At 42.1% G+C, this 13,864-nt stretch overlaps 1 protein-coding gene across 5 annotated transcripts in view; it reads right to left on the bottom strand.

The window, feature by feature from the left end:
* Positions 1-13,864, bottom strand: part of atp11b (ATPase phospholipid transporting 11B) — a 201,424-nt gene that overhangs the window by 94,305 nt on the left and 93,255 nt on the right. The gene's annotated exons all lie outside the window — the stretch shown is intronic.

The raw sequence follows: 13,864 nt of genomic DNA, 5'->3' as shown, positions 1-13,864 counted from the left end.
GCACTCATACATGGTACAAGCCTGTCAGCTAATGATCGCATTTCTTGGACACCAGAGGCTGAAGCTGCCTTCATTTCCTTGAAAAAGCTGCTGCAAACAGCGCCCGCTTTAGCGCTTCCAGACCCATCCAAACCATATACACAAATGGTGGATGAAAAGAATGGTTTCATGTCTTCTGTTCTTTTACACCAGCATGGGGATTCACTTCGCCCGGTGGGTTATTACTCTTCCAAGCTTGACCCAGTAGCTGCAGGACTGCCTGGATGCCTACGAGCAGTAGCTGCATGTGAGAAGGCCGTGCTCGCCTCACGTGACATTGTAGGGTACTCTCCTCTGACAGTGCAGGTACCCCATGCAGTTTCTCTCATTTTGCTGGAGCAGAAAACTTCACACCTTTCTGCAGCTCGCTGGCTCAGGTACTCTTCCATACTGCTTGACATGCCCAACATCACAGTGAAGCGATGCACAACACTTAACCCAGCCACTCTTCTTCCCACGCCAGAGGATGGTGAGCCACACAGCTGCACTGCTGTATTAGGTGAAACTTGTACACCGCAGCTTGACTTGTTAGATGTTCCCGTCGAGAACTCTGACATAGTGTTATATGTAGATGGCTCCTCTTCCCGTGATTCACGTGGAACTAACCGGGTGGGTTTTGCTGTGTGTTCTGATCATGCCACTCTCGTTTCAGGCTCATTGCCCAGACACTTCTCAGCACAGACTGCAGAACTTGTGGCGCTCACAGAAGCCTGTAAACTTGCGGAGAGTCAGTCGGCCACCATCTACACTGACTCTCGCTACGCGTTCGGTGTGGTGCATGATTTTGGCGCCTTGTGGAGGCACAGAAAGTTCCTGAAATCTGATGGGAAGCCCATCCTCAATGCTAACCAGGTAGCAGCGCTGCTGGATGCCATCCTCCTGCCTGCTCGCATTGCTGTAGTGAAGTGTGCAGCACACACAGGTCAAACTGATTCTGTCTCCCAAGGAAATGCCGCCACCAATGCAGCAGCCAAAGCAGCAGCTGAAGGAGGCCTACCCTTCCAACTTGTCTTGGCACCACTGTCCACACCTAACCTCGCTGATCTTCCTGCTGTACAGTCATTTGCCTCCCAGCCAGAGAAAACTCTCTGGCGCAGACATGGCTGCACACTGGTCGAATCCGTCTGGCGATCTCCTGACGGCCGCCCATGTCTACCTAAACACTTCTTCCCCTGGTTTCTAAAATGGACACATGGGTTAGACCATGCGTCCAAAGGGGGATGCTACAAGCAGTAACATCGCTGTGGTTCACCAAAGGGTTTTCCACAGCAGCAGAGAGGTATTGTAAAAGGTGTCTCATTTGTGCGACCAACAATGTCGGACGCCCAGTACAGGTAAACACTGCAGCACGCCCCCACCAGACATGCCTTTGACCATCTAATGATGGATTTCATTGAATTGACACCAGCTGAGGGGAAGAAGTATTGTCTAGTAGTAGTGGACATGTTCTCTAAGTGGGTAGAAGCATTCCCCACTAAAAGTGCAGACAGCAGTGCAGTGGCAAAAGCCCTCCTGTCAGAAATCATTCCCAGATGGGGTATCCCGGGAAAAATCACAAGTGATAATGGTACTCACTTTGTGAACCAGGCATTGAAGGAGATCAGCAAGCAACTAGGTTTCAAATTGCAAACACACTGTGCATATCACCCACAATCTGGAGGTGATGTAGAGAGAATGAACGGCTCCTTAAAGTCCAAGCTGGTAAAGTGCTGTGAAGAAACTGGCCTCACGCGGCCAAAAGCACTTCCCCTCGTACTGATGTATGTGCGCACGCGAACAAGACCTCCAGCACACCTCAGCCCTTATGAGGTGTTGTATGGACGACCTGCCAGGGTGGGAGCAGAACCCCCCAAATGGACTGGCATGTCCACAGAGTTGTGCAACAGCGAAATGATTGTGTACTGTCAAAATCTCTCCAGGACTATCTCTCAGGTACACCGAGCAGTGAAAGCAGCCCTGCCCAGGCCAGCAGAAGGACCCCTGCACCCATTCAAACCGGGAAACTGGGTGCTAGTGAAGGATTTCAGGAGGAGACACTGGAAGGCGAAGCGGTGGCTGGGCCCGTTCCAAGTCCTACTGACCACACAAACAGCGGTAAAGGTTGGAGAACGAGTTACTTGGATCCACGCCAGCCACTGTAAGCTATTTGGAGGAGAACCACCCAGAACGGAGGAGCAAGCAGAAAAGACAAACGGGGCAGAATAATCCCCGCACCTCATTCAGGTAGTAGGCAGTCTACCCCCTACATGCAACAATGCGACAAGCCAGGAAACACCTCATCATTGGGGTAGCTCTGATGCTCTTCAGTGGGCTGATTGTTGCCCTCTGGTGGAGCCTCTGGAGAGATCAGCAGCCGAGCACCATGTCAACTTCCAGGGAGGCTCGGGCAACAGAAGGAGCAGCCCACGAGATGAGAGACAAATGCCTTACTGAATATGGCGGATACATTGAGCTACACTATACGTATGCGACTACCCAGACCTTCAGCTTTGATCTGTGCAATGTGATAGACTGTAAAGGCTATAATGAGAGCTGGAGAGGTTATGATGTTTATTTGTGCATATTTGGACATGGCGTTCCGGGACACCAGAAGTGGTGTCCAAGTTGGAGTTTTGTGTGGTGGCATTCCAGGCCGGGGTACTGGGGAGAACAGGTAAAATCAACAGAGGGTGAGATAAAAAGTAAGAACAGTTTTTCCTTTGTTAGAGCCCAATTGGCGACTGGTACCGGCCTGAACCCATTACTGCTAACAATTAAGAATCTGAATTGGAACCCATTTTCCAGGAGACCAAACTTCCCAGGACAATGTCATGACTCCAGAGAAGACTCCTTTTATTTAATCATAGGAGTAGACCAGGCCGGTGCAGACACAATGGGCATAATAAAGGTAAGACTGCATCATGCATTAAGCCCAAACCACAGTATGACCCCTGCTAATGCAACAGAGGTCACCGCCACCATAGCCAAGCAAATGTTCAGACCACTGGCGGACCCTTTTGTAAATTATCTGAACATCACCTCCCCAGAGAATGTTGTGCAAGTAGAGACGGGTTACATTAGTGATGGTGAGAGGAAGCCTCGTGATGAACTGAAGCTTTCCATCCAATTGGTCGACTCATGGTTTGAAGCATTGTGATGATTCATTTGCTCTACTGCGCCACCAAGTGGACAATTCAAGTGAAGCGGGCTCTGTGATTATAGTGATGTGATGTGTAAACCTCTAAACTGAATAAATAAATTGTTTTCATGGTTATTTATCCCGAATATATTGTCTCAGTATGTGTGAGAAAGTGGATCAGGACAGAGTTTTGGTATAATTGTGTAACTGTTAGCCTCAGACAGTCACTCAATAGTATAATTCAGATCATAGATCAGTACATTTGCATATTTTTTATAATATAAAAAGAAAGCTGACACTTTCGAGACTTTATCTAATGTGTAAGCATCACAGCAGATGCCTTTGTGTCAACGTAGCTGAGGCTAAAACAGAAAAACAATTTTATAAAAATATTCAGCAGCAGATCAAAAACGAAAGAAAACCATTAATCAACAGATTAACATTACCTGATGCTGCTGAATTGAAGCAGAGCAAATTACAGAGGTTTTATTAGAGACACAGCTAAGCGTTTTGCAATTTTGCATAATGTTAAAAAGTTTAAATTTGTTTAGCTGAACGGCAGAAATTAGGTTTTCTTTTCGGAAGTATTTAAAAGGGAAAAAACAGCGACTGACAGCGCTGTAAACAACGGGAAACTGTTCTTGAAGTATACTGTGTGTGTGTGTGTGTGTGTGTGTGTGTGTGTGTGAGAGAGAGAGAGAGAGCTGTGCATGAAGTGTGATTTTATCGTCGTGAAAGTAAAACAGTAAAAGTCAGAGGAAATTCATGACGATGTTTATGTGAAGCTAGTTTGGATCTCCTTTTGCTGCTGGTTCGGTCAATATTGTTTGAAGAGAAATAAAATCTGCAGCTTCAGAATCAGCGCAAAAAAAGGCGTAAACACGAAGCACTGTCGGCTTTCAGCCCCGACCGTGTCCGTGCCGTCGGGTGAGAAAGGCAACATCTCACTGATTCTGATCCGTCAGCGGGTCCGCGCTTCGTGTTTACGTCTTTGTGCACAATCGGTGTACCTGCTCTCATTTACTGTTTTAGCTGTTCGGTGGTTGTTAAAATGTAGTAATATTTATATTAAAAATCGATTCAGGATTTTAATGAATCGATATCACGTTATCCAAGCTAGAATCGATTTTAATCGATAATCAAAACCCACCCCTAGTAACTGTGTAATCATGCTTATGTACAGCTGGATAATGACACAAACTGTGTGGCGCTTCACTTTTTAATAAACTAAAAGACAATAATCAGATTATAGGATCTGTAGTGTTGTTTATTTATATTATGGTGCTTATCATTTGTGATATTTATTACTGTGTGCATACTTTAGTAGGAGAGATGAAATTAAAAAAAAAATATCTTCCTTGCTGGTTCCATCGAAGAAGAAATGCTCAAGCACGTAATCCAATTCCACAACACAGTGTGATGGGAAATCAGCTGTGTTTTGCTGTCCATTTTATTTCGAATCTGGCGCGAACCGGTGAACCAGTCCCTGAATCAGTCACGTGGTACGGACTGCCCGCGAGGCCGCGAACGTCACTGCATATGTAATCAAAGCAAGCCTCGATACGCGCTTCACAAAAACTCCCCCGAGATTACCCGACACACGATTCGACGCTTCGACACACAGGACACATCACTAGGTTACATAGACAAAAATACTTGGCTTGACTGGATAACATACACAGCCGGGGTAAACAACATGACAGACTGTGTGGCCTGCTCTGCAGCCCGCCCCACACTGTTCACTGTGCCTGCCCCTTTATTGTTTTGGGAGGACAGGCCAGGCTTTGATTGCATGCTTCAACTCCACATGAGGGAGAGGGTGGACCATGATTGCGCTGTATTGAGTACTCCTTTCCCAGTGGTAAGGGAAAGTGTCACCCCCCCGTGTTCTCCCCAAAGGCCGGAAATTATACGTGCCTAACTAGGGTAAATGCCACCCCCGTAGGAGCTCCTGAAAGTTCATGGTGTGCTAAAATAATAAATGTCACAAAATGGGACAATATGAGCAGCATTAATGTGGCTCGAGCCGATCTGTTCTGGTGGTGCGGTGACAAGGTGTTAAGAGACACTCTGCCCAGCAGCTGGTCAGCAACCTGCACCATTGTGAGGTTGGCACTCCCTATACTGTTAGCAGGGTCCCACGCCTCTGCAGAGTGAAGCGAGATCGATCAACTGTAGACCAGACAACAAACGACGGAGGCCCAGAAAAGTACAATCAAACGATGAGTTTATTGACAACGGAGAACAACCGTCAGCATATGGCTTATTTGCTCTGACAAAAATACACTGAGTTCTGGTTTTATAGCATAGAGGATGACACCCCCACATACACGTCAATACAGGTCAAAAATACATTATGTCCAGTCATTGTTTACAGACAAGGGTACATCTTGTACATCTCTAATAACTATGAACAGACATATAACTTCTCTTTTTGATAACACCTTCCTTTTAAGGTAATAACTTCAAGCTTCAGGGCCTCTAAGGGCTAATAATGGACCCTCGTCCTCAATCACTAAGTAGACTGAATTGGCGCAGGTCTCAAATAAGAAGCAGAAGACACTTGGGCCTTCGCTCAGGCCTGCTACTAGATTTATGTGTATTGTAAGCATGCATGCAATTAACCTGCTATGTTCTCATCTTCCCTCAACATGTATCACCTGGACACTCTCACCAGTGAAGCTTAAAACCCTCTTGGATAGAACATCAACTCTAAACAAGCACAGTTATGCATTGTGTATAGAATGAACTAAACCTGTGAATAAAATGAATGTGATGACAAACATATTCAATGCAATATGAACCCTGTAAACAATATTACTGATAAAATAATACTGTAGAACATGTTATTAATGCATTTATCATAAGGCAGATTATATGGCAGCAATAAAAGAATCTCTAAATCCCAACAAGAGGCCCAGGTAAGAAGGGCCCGTAGGACCACAACGGAAGATTTTGATTTGACTAAAAACTCCCCAACTTATATAGATGCTATAGGTGTCCCTGATGAGTTTAAATTGGCCAACCAGGTTGCAGGGGGGTTTGAGTCCATCTTCTTATGGGTAACTCCGAATAAGAATGTAGACAGAATCAACTATGTACATTACAATGTCCAACGACTGGCCAATCTGACACGGGATGCAGTGGCGGGCCTATCCGAACAGCTGGCTGCCGCATCCTTGATGGCCTGGCAGAATCGAATGGCTCTGGACATGCTCTTGGCTGAAAAAGGGGGGATCTGCACTATGGTAGGTCCTCTGTGCTGCACCTTCATTCCAAACAACACAGCCCCAGATGGCACTGTAACCAGAGCCTTGGAAGGTTTGCGAACACTGTCATCTCAAATGACAGAGGACTCCGGCATTACTAACCCCTTAGACGGGTGGTTCAACAAACAGTTTGGGAAGTATAAGGCCATAGTAATGTCGTTGCTAATGTCCATAGCCACTTTTATTGCCATTCTCACATGCTGCGGCTGTTGTCTGATCCCATGCCTCCGCACCCTAGTGAGTAGATTAATCACAGTGGCACTGACAAGAGAAAGCGAGTCTCCCAAATTGCAGCTTCCCCTATTGTAGGCTGAAGATTACACTGATAATAGCGAGAGCGAGGATGATTGTGATGAGTGAAATTATTTTCCTGACACTGTAAGAATGATGCATATTGTGAAACCTTTTTGAGTGTGCAATATTGCTGATGTAATTAACAGAATGTTAGGAAGAGAAATCCTTGGTACTAGTGATTGAGATGCAATCAAGAGGGTGGGAACTGTTGTGGGATTTCTCTTTAGTGTATTGTCCTTTAATGTATTGTCTTGGTGAAATGCTTTCATGTTACTTAGTTTAGTACGTCTGGTTCACACCTCATTCACGCCGGGAAAACAGACGGTGAGAAACTGGTGAATGTCTCCGAGGAGACGGAAGCCAGGAGACGGAAGCTCACACAGGAAGACTTGACCCCAGAGTGGGGGAGATTCACACAAGTGATAGAGGGTCTTTCTGTTTAGAGCCAAGGTGTGAACTGCAACTGTAAAAGCATTTTGTTCTGCGACTGTGTATAAAAGGAACTTGAATTGTTCATTGTCAGAGACGACTTTCAGTGCCCCCTGACTGACGTCCCTCCTCATGCATGAGATAGCTGAAATAAAGGTGTTGTTACAACTCATCCCGTCTGCAGGCTTTGGTAATTAAAATTTCCACAACAGCAGCACGACGAAGGCTAGACCGTCCCATTTCACAAGCCTCTCACTTCCGCTCTTCTCGTACTTATAGTACGCACCGTCCGTAGTACGCGTAGTACGCGTAGTGCGCGTACTTCAAGCGTGCAGACCCTGAATTGGGATACAGCCAGTGACTTAAACTAAAGGCCAGAACACCAACTAATGTAAAATGAACAAAACTAAAAATAACCCTTAGTACAAAATCAAACCAGCACAACTCAAAAACCCAAACAAATCATATATTTAGAAAAACAAAACAGAAACTGCTACCACTGATAGCAGCAGCAGAGCACATCACTGGCATGAGTCTTCCTGCCATTCAGGACATTTATCTTCAACGGTGCCTCTGTAAAGCACACAGCATCATCAAGGACCACAGCCACCCAGCATGTCAGCTGTTCTCCTTGTTACCATCCGGGTGAAGTTACAGTTAAGTTAAGTCTGCCTGCTCGGACTACAAGACTTCAGTTTTTACCAACAACCACAACACTGCACACAGAAGCTGTCCTACAGATTCACAGGTACATACTACACTCTGCACTGCTCACTTCATTTTTATTAGTATTTAAATAAAAATAAAAACTCTTACAGATGATGTTTAGTCTGTTAACATTTTTACTGTATTTTTCACTATATTTTATATATATATTTTGTTTGTTTTTTACTGTCTTTTACTGTACTATACTGCTGAGTGACTGTTTTCTGCTCGTCAAATACATTTCATTGTAATGTAGACCCTGTGCTTACTTGCATATGACAAATAAAACTGAAACTGAACTGAGAATTGGTCTGTGGCTTTCTGTCAGACTCGGGGGCTTCGGTGCTGGTTTTTGTCGCCATTTTCCCTTTACCAGGTTTCAAATGGCACTTTTGTTTTTGACCATTGGTGATTCGAGTAGGTAACAGTAGACAAATGTCAATGAACCTGACAGTAATAGTATTAATATAACAAAAAAAAAAAGACAGTAAACAAAAACATTAACTACCAAAGTAATAAAATTAACAACATTTAGAACAACAATAGTAGCAATAATAACAACAATGTTAACAATAACTGTAACAGCCATGGTAATAACAATAGCAAACGTGACACTGTAACAACAAAAACATAATTACATAACACTTTGCACTTCATCCTGAACTCTACATTCAAACTGGTTCAGTGCAGCTGTACGACTGTAAACACACACAGTATATGATTAAATAAATAATATATAATTTAGAGGAGTGCAGGGATGTAGCAGCCAGCTGGACGTCACTACTCAGACTGGTTACACTGTGGTGTAGGTGTGTGGCTCGGCTTGAGTGAGGAGTAGATGACCGCTGGCTCTGATGGAAGATCTGAACACAAACACACAGATTGGAGGAAGTTTAGATAAACATGAGAAAAAAAACTGCACCGGCTCTGTTTGTTGATATCCACAAAACTGTCTTACACAAATATCAATAAATTAATCTCAGAATTCTAACAATTAATATTGAAATATATAACTATGTGTTAGTAGTAGTCAGATCTTTTATTTTTGAATGACAGAACTCTGATGCTTTGCTATATTATAAGCCTCTGTTTCCTGAGTCCTTCCATCGCATGTCATCATCAACCTTCTGCTGGACCATCTCAAATTTGCATTAAAAATAATCATAATTTTAAGATATACTAAGAGGCATTAACAGTGTAGCATATACTGGTTCGTTTTTACAGTGAGAAAAATGGGATTTTTTTAGGCTAGGTTTTAAGACACTCATGTTCAAACATGAATGTCCAAAAATGTGTGAAAACATGCTACAAGCTGATCATTTAAAATACACATGATTGTATCTTTAAAAGTATTTGATATATGAAGCTAACATTTCACAACAAGCAGAAAATTATGTAAAACTTTGGTGATCACAGATGAAATGACTGTTTCGGATTTAATAGCGCCGTTCCAGTCTTACTGACCAATCAGAGCTTTTCACACCACTTTCAAATTAATACCACATTTTTTTCCTTCTATATTTACTTCATATACTTTTCGACTCACGTGCAAACCATGATTATTCTCCAGCAGCTGTGTGTATTTTGTGTTTAATCTCTTCATATCTTTGTAGTGAGCCTGTCAGGCTTGTGGATCATGTAATCACCTTCATGTGCTGCTGCAGGCTGAGAACTAAGATTTATTATTTGATTAAGGATTGGACCTTTTATTTTCTCAAGGGGGGGGGGGGGTTGCAGCGAGCATGAAAGAGGAGCAGCTCTACCTCTCTGTCTGCAGTTCATCTTGATGGGGATCTGTGCATAGTTGATGTCAGATGTTCTGTGCACTGAAGAATAAACTGCCGCTGGATCGCTCTCTGCAAAACATGACAAAGTCATGTGACTGACCCAGAACTCGTGTTTTAGGGTGAGAAAAGGTTTGACATTCCAGGAATAACAGCGGCAAATGTGAGGCCACAGCATAGCCTGTCTTTAACATGCAGCAACCTTAACACCTCTGCTCGGTTTAGCTCTCAAAACAGGAAACCTAATGACCACAGAGCTGCTCACTTGGCACAATGATGTAACAGTCTTACACAATGCATCATGTAAAATAAGCACTTTGCAAACCTGTGAAAGTAAACCTTTTTTTTAATTATACCTGACCTGACTAGTATGTGACAGGAGTTATATGAAGTGCTGCACCAAAGATTATTATAACCTGCAAATATTCAAAGCTACGCTAGTATAGTCCAAGAATAAAAACATGGAGCTGCTTTAATGTGAGAATTACAAGAAGGGATTTCATTGTTTCTGGCTCTGGTTCAACATCTTTAATGCAGGAGATTTTTAACAGTGGACTGAAATCTTTGTGCATTATGTGCAAGCAATTTTCAGTCCAGACAAAGAAACTGATCAACCTGACCTGATGAAAAACCAGGGGATGAACCTGCAGTCCATGCTAAAAGAACCTGAACCAAAATGCATGAAACACATGTTCTAAACCCTCAGCCATGCACCTCACAGAGCCTCATGTGGAAGCACAAGAGGATTATCGCTCTCCTGTACCTCTCATCATCTTTGACCCATTTCCATCATCTGCTGATGTTCTTCTCACTGATGAAGAGGTGGCAGCTGTCACAGCATCACTCACTGCAAAATCAAATGCAAAGATTTTCCATTAATAGCAGAACTTTAAATGCTGCTGATTCAGCAAGATTAATATTTATAAGAAGGCGAAACGTGTTTAAAATGAAAAGCGAAGGAAAAACTGCAGTCAGAACAAAATTAAAAAGTGTTTCTATCTTTTCTTTCAAAAAACAGGAAACTGGACTGAACCGCTCACATCAGCTTTCTTTGACCACAACTCTCACATACAACATCTCACTTCACACACAGTGAAAAAAATTACCAAACTGTGTACAGTGTACAAATGTATATATTCAAATATGACATTAATCATAAAATGTTATTGTAGAAATTGATGCACAAATACAGCATGTAGCTTAGATTAAGTCATAATTAAATCTCAGTTAAAAATGTAAATGGTCTGTGGCTCAAACTGGTCCTCACAGAGACAGATGTGTGGAAATAACACGTGCAGCATGTGGCAGCTTTTAAGCGATTGTCTTTGCTCTGTTTCCACTTAGATGATGTTAGTGTGAGCTGTGACTGTCTGAGATGTGGGCTGTAGAAATTAGGCTCAAAGTGCCAAAAACACAAAAATGGAGATTATAATTTACTGATTTTTTTTTTAGGTGATTTGTTTAAAAAAAAACAACGGTTTGATGTGTCAACATGAAGTGTGAGCAGAATGTGTCTCACCTCCAGTTTTTCTCTGGATGCATCGTCTCAGCACTAGTAGCAGTATGACCAGCAGCAGCAGCCCAGTTATGGAGGGAACAGACACCATCACAGAGAGAGGAGGAGAGGAAAAGGGGAGGAAAGGGAGGCAGTGGAGGCTGATGGAGGAGGAGAGGTGGGAGAACCTGCAATTAAATAGAAACTGAATTTCCTGGAGGAACCTACCTGAGGGATTAATAAAGTTCTATCAATCTAGCAAAAGAGTTCCAGACTTTATATTAAGAGGTTTTGGAGTTTCATCAAACTTTATAACTTTTCAGTAAAAAAAAAGAGGGAAGAGGTGAAGAGGTTAGTTATGTGTTTTCTGTAGACTAGTCCCTGAATACTAGTTAATGATTTTAATATCAGCAGAAAGGAACAGATTCTTGAACATAAAGTGATTTAAATGTTTAAATCCTAATAAAAACCTACTTAAAAATAATAGGACTAAAGGGTGGATGATATAAAACGCGACCATCGATCTTTGCTTTTTAATGAGGCTTTCTTGGTCCTGTGACACACGATGAGCACATGGCTACCAGCAGCTCGATTTCTTGAAGGAAATAATGTAAAAAGTAAATTAATCTGTTAAGTTGTTACCTACAGACAGTTTGCAAATCTGTTTAACTTGGAGAGAAAATGTTGTCCTTTTCCTAATATCCTGTCTTTAATGGTGAATGTTCATAATAAATATCAAATATTTATTATGAAATAATATTTTTGTTCTCATTTCAGAGTTTTTAATGAGCTGCAGGAACCCTGTGCTGCGTGAGTGGAGAACAGCCAAGTCTCCTCCTCTGATAAACCTCCACATGTACCACTGAAAACAGTTAAATTAGTTTGAATCTGAAATCAGGGCTCAAACTACTTGTTCTGAGACCATTTCTTAATTTTTCACACCAAACTGTTTAATAAGACAAACTTTACACAGAGTTCATCAAATATAACTAACGCTTTAACATTATCAGGATTTCATAAAACAAACTTCAAATCAACAGGAAGACAGCCGCAGAACATGTGGATCAAAATGAATTCATTAAAAAACAACATGTGGACTTCAAGGATACAGTAAATACACTAAAGTGAAAGGAGGAGCCAAAAATTTGAAGGAATTTGAATTAAGTAAAAGTCACCTGTGATCTTTAAAATGGTCCTGATGTGTGCTGCTGTTTTTAACTTTCAACATTTCTTTGCTGCCACTGTGAAAATGAATGTGTTCTTTGCCTAATTAAATAAATGTTACACTGACTCACTGCTTCATCTTCTGGTACAAACTGGTATTATATGGAAGTACAGCCCAAAACCAGTTTAGATTGAGTTTCTTTTTTCTGGACATAAAGTCACAGCAGGTGTTGTTTCAAAGCTGGTGGACAGATTTAGTTCATTTTGGAAGTATTAAGAGCAACTGCTGTGAAAACATTTGCAGTTTTGGGAGAAAATGATTTAAGAAAAGGGATTACCACAGCAGAAGTTTAAATATGAATGAAGGATTGAAATTTAACTGAGGTAACACATAAAATGAATACAACTACTAAACACTACTGTGTCCTAAGGGAACAAAGGTTAAAATGTAACAGGGATAACATTTTAGAGAATTAAAATCCCTCAAAGGAAAAAAAATAAACTTGATATACATATCTATACATGCAGCTTCCTAAATGTAACATTCGGGATTATTCACTGCAGGTCCAGAAATCAGAGCTGCCTCATCAGACCCAGGTGTGACATCAGCTGACACTCTTTACAGGAGATTCCATCTGAACTCTGTGGAGCCTGATCTCAAGGTTTTTAAGTCCCACCCTGAAACCAGAAGAGGATCTTTCTCTCTCTTCAGATTCATTGTGATCCAGTGATTTCAGTCCTGCATGATCAGGCTGATGTTTGCACAGAGCAGATAATGAAGTGAATGTTTTTGCACATTGGTAACAGTGAAACAGTTTATTTACAGCGTGGGATCGTTTGTGTTCGGAGTATGAACTGAGATTCCTGAAGCTCTTGTCACACTGGTCACAGCTGAAGTTCACTTCCATGTGTGTACGTTCATGCTTGTTACGATGACCTGATTGTGAGAAGCTTTTGTCACAGTGTCTGCACTTGTATGGTGTCTCTCCTGTGTGGATTCGCTTATGCTTTTTCATTGAGCTCATGTCCAGTGTTGAAAGATGACCCACACTGGTCACAGATGTGCTTTTTGACCCCACTGTGGAAGAGGTCATGTATTTTAATGTACTTGGTGTGTGGAAGTCTCTCCCACATTCTTTGCAGTAGATCATTTTGTCTCCAGTGTGTCTGCGTTGATGTAGTTTTTGGTCCCGTTGATGATTGGAAGGTTTTCTACAAAGGTCACAGAGAAACTCTTTCCCACCACCACAGTGACGACAGGGTTGAGAACTGGATCCATGTGCTTTGCTCCACTTCCAAACAAAGACAGTGTAAGTTTTTAATCTGAACGTCGCCTGAAATAAAGAGCATCTCTGCCAACGTCTGTTTACATTACAACACTCAGCTTACTGAGAGAAAATGATTCTTCATTTTTCCAAACAGTTCATTCAGTATAACTCCATAAGTTTACTGATCAGACTTGTTCCAAACAATCAGGTTAAAATTACAAGATAAAAATAAATACATCCTCACAGTAACTGCACTTGTAGAGTTATTTTCTGGTGTGGATCTGTTGGTGTTTTTTCAG

Source organism: Oreochromis niloticus, linkage group LG17 (assembly GCF_001858045.2).
Source record: "Oreochromis niloticus isolate F11D_XX linkage group LG17, O_niloticus_UMD_NMBU, whole genome shotgun sequence".
NCBI classification, from domain to species: Eukaryota; Metazoa; Chordata; class Actinopteri; order Cichliformes; family Cichlidae; genus Oreochromis; species Oreochromis niloticus.
This window is presented reverse-complemented; position numbering and strand designations above follow the sequence as displayed.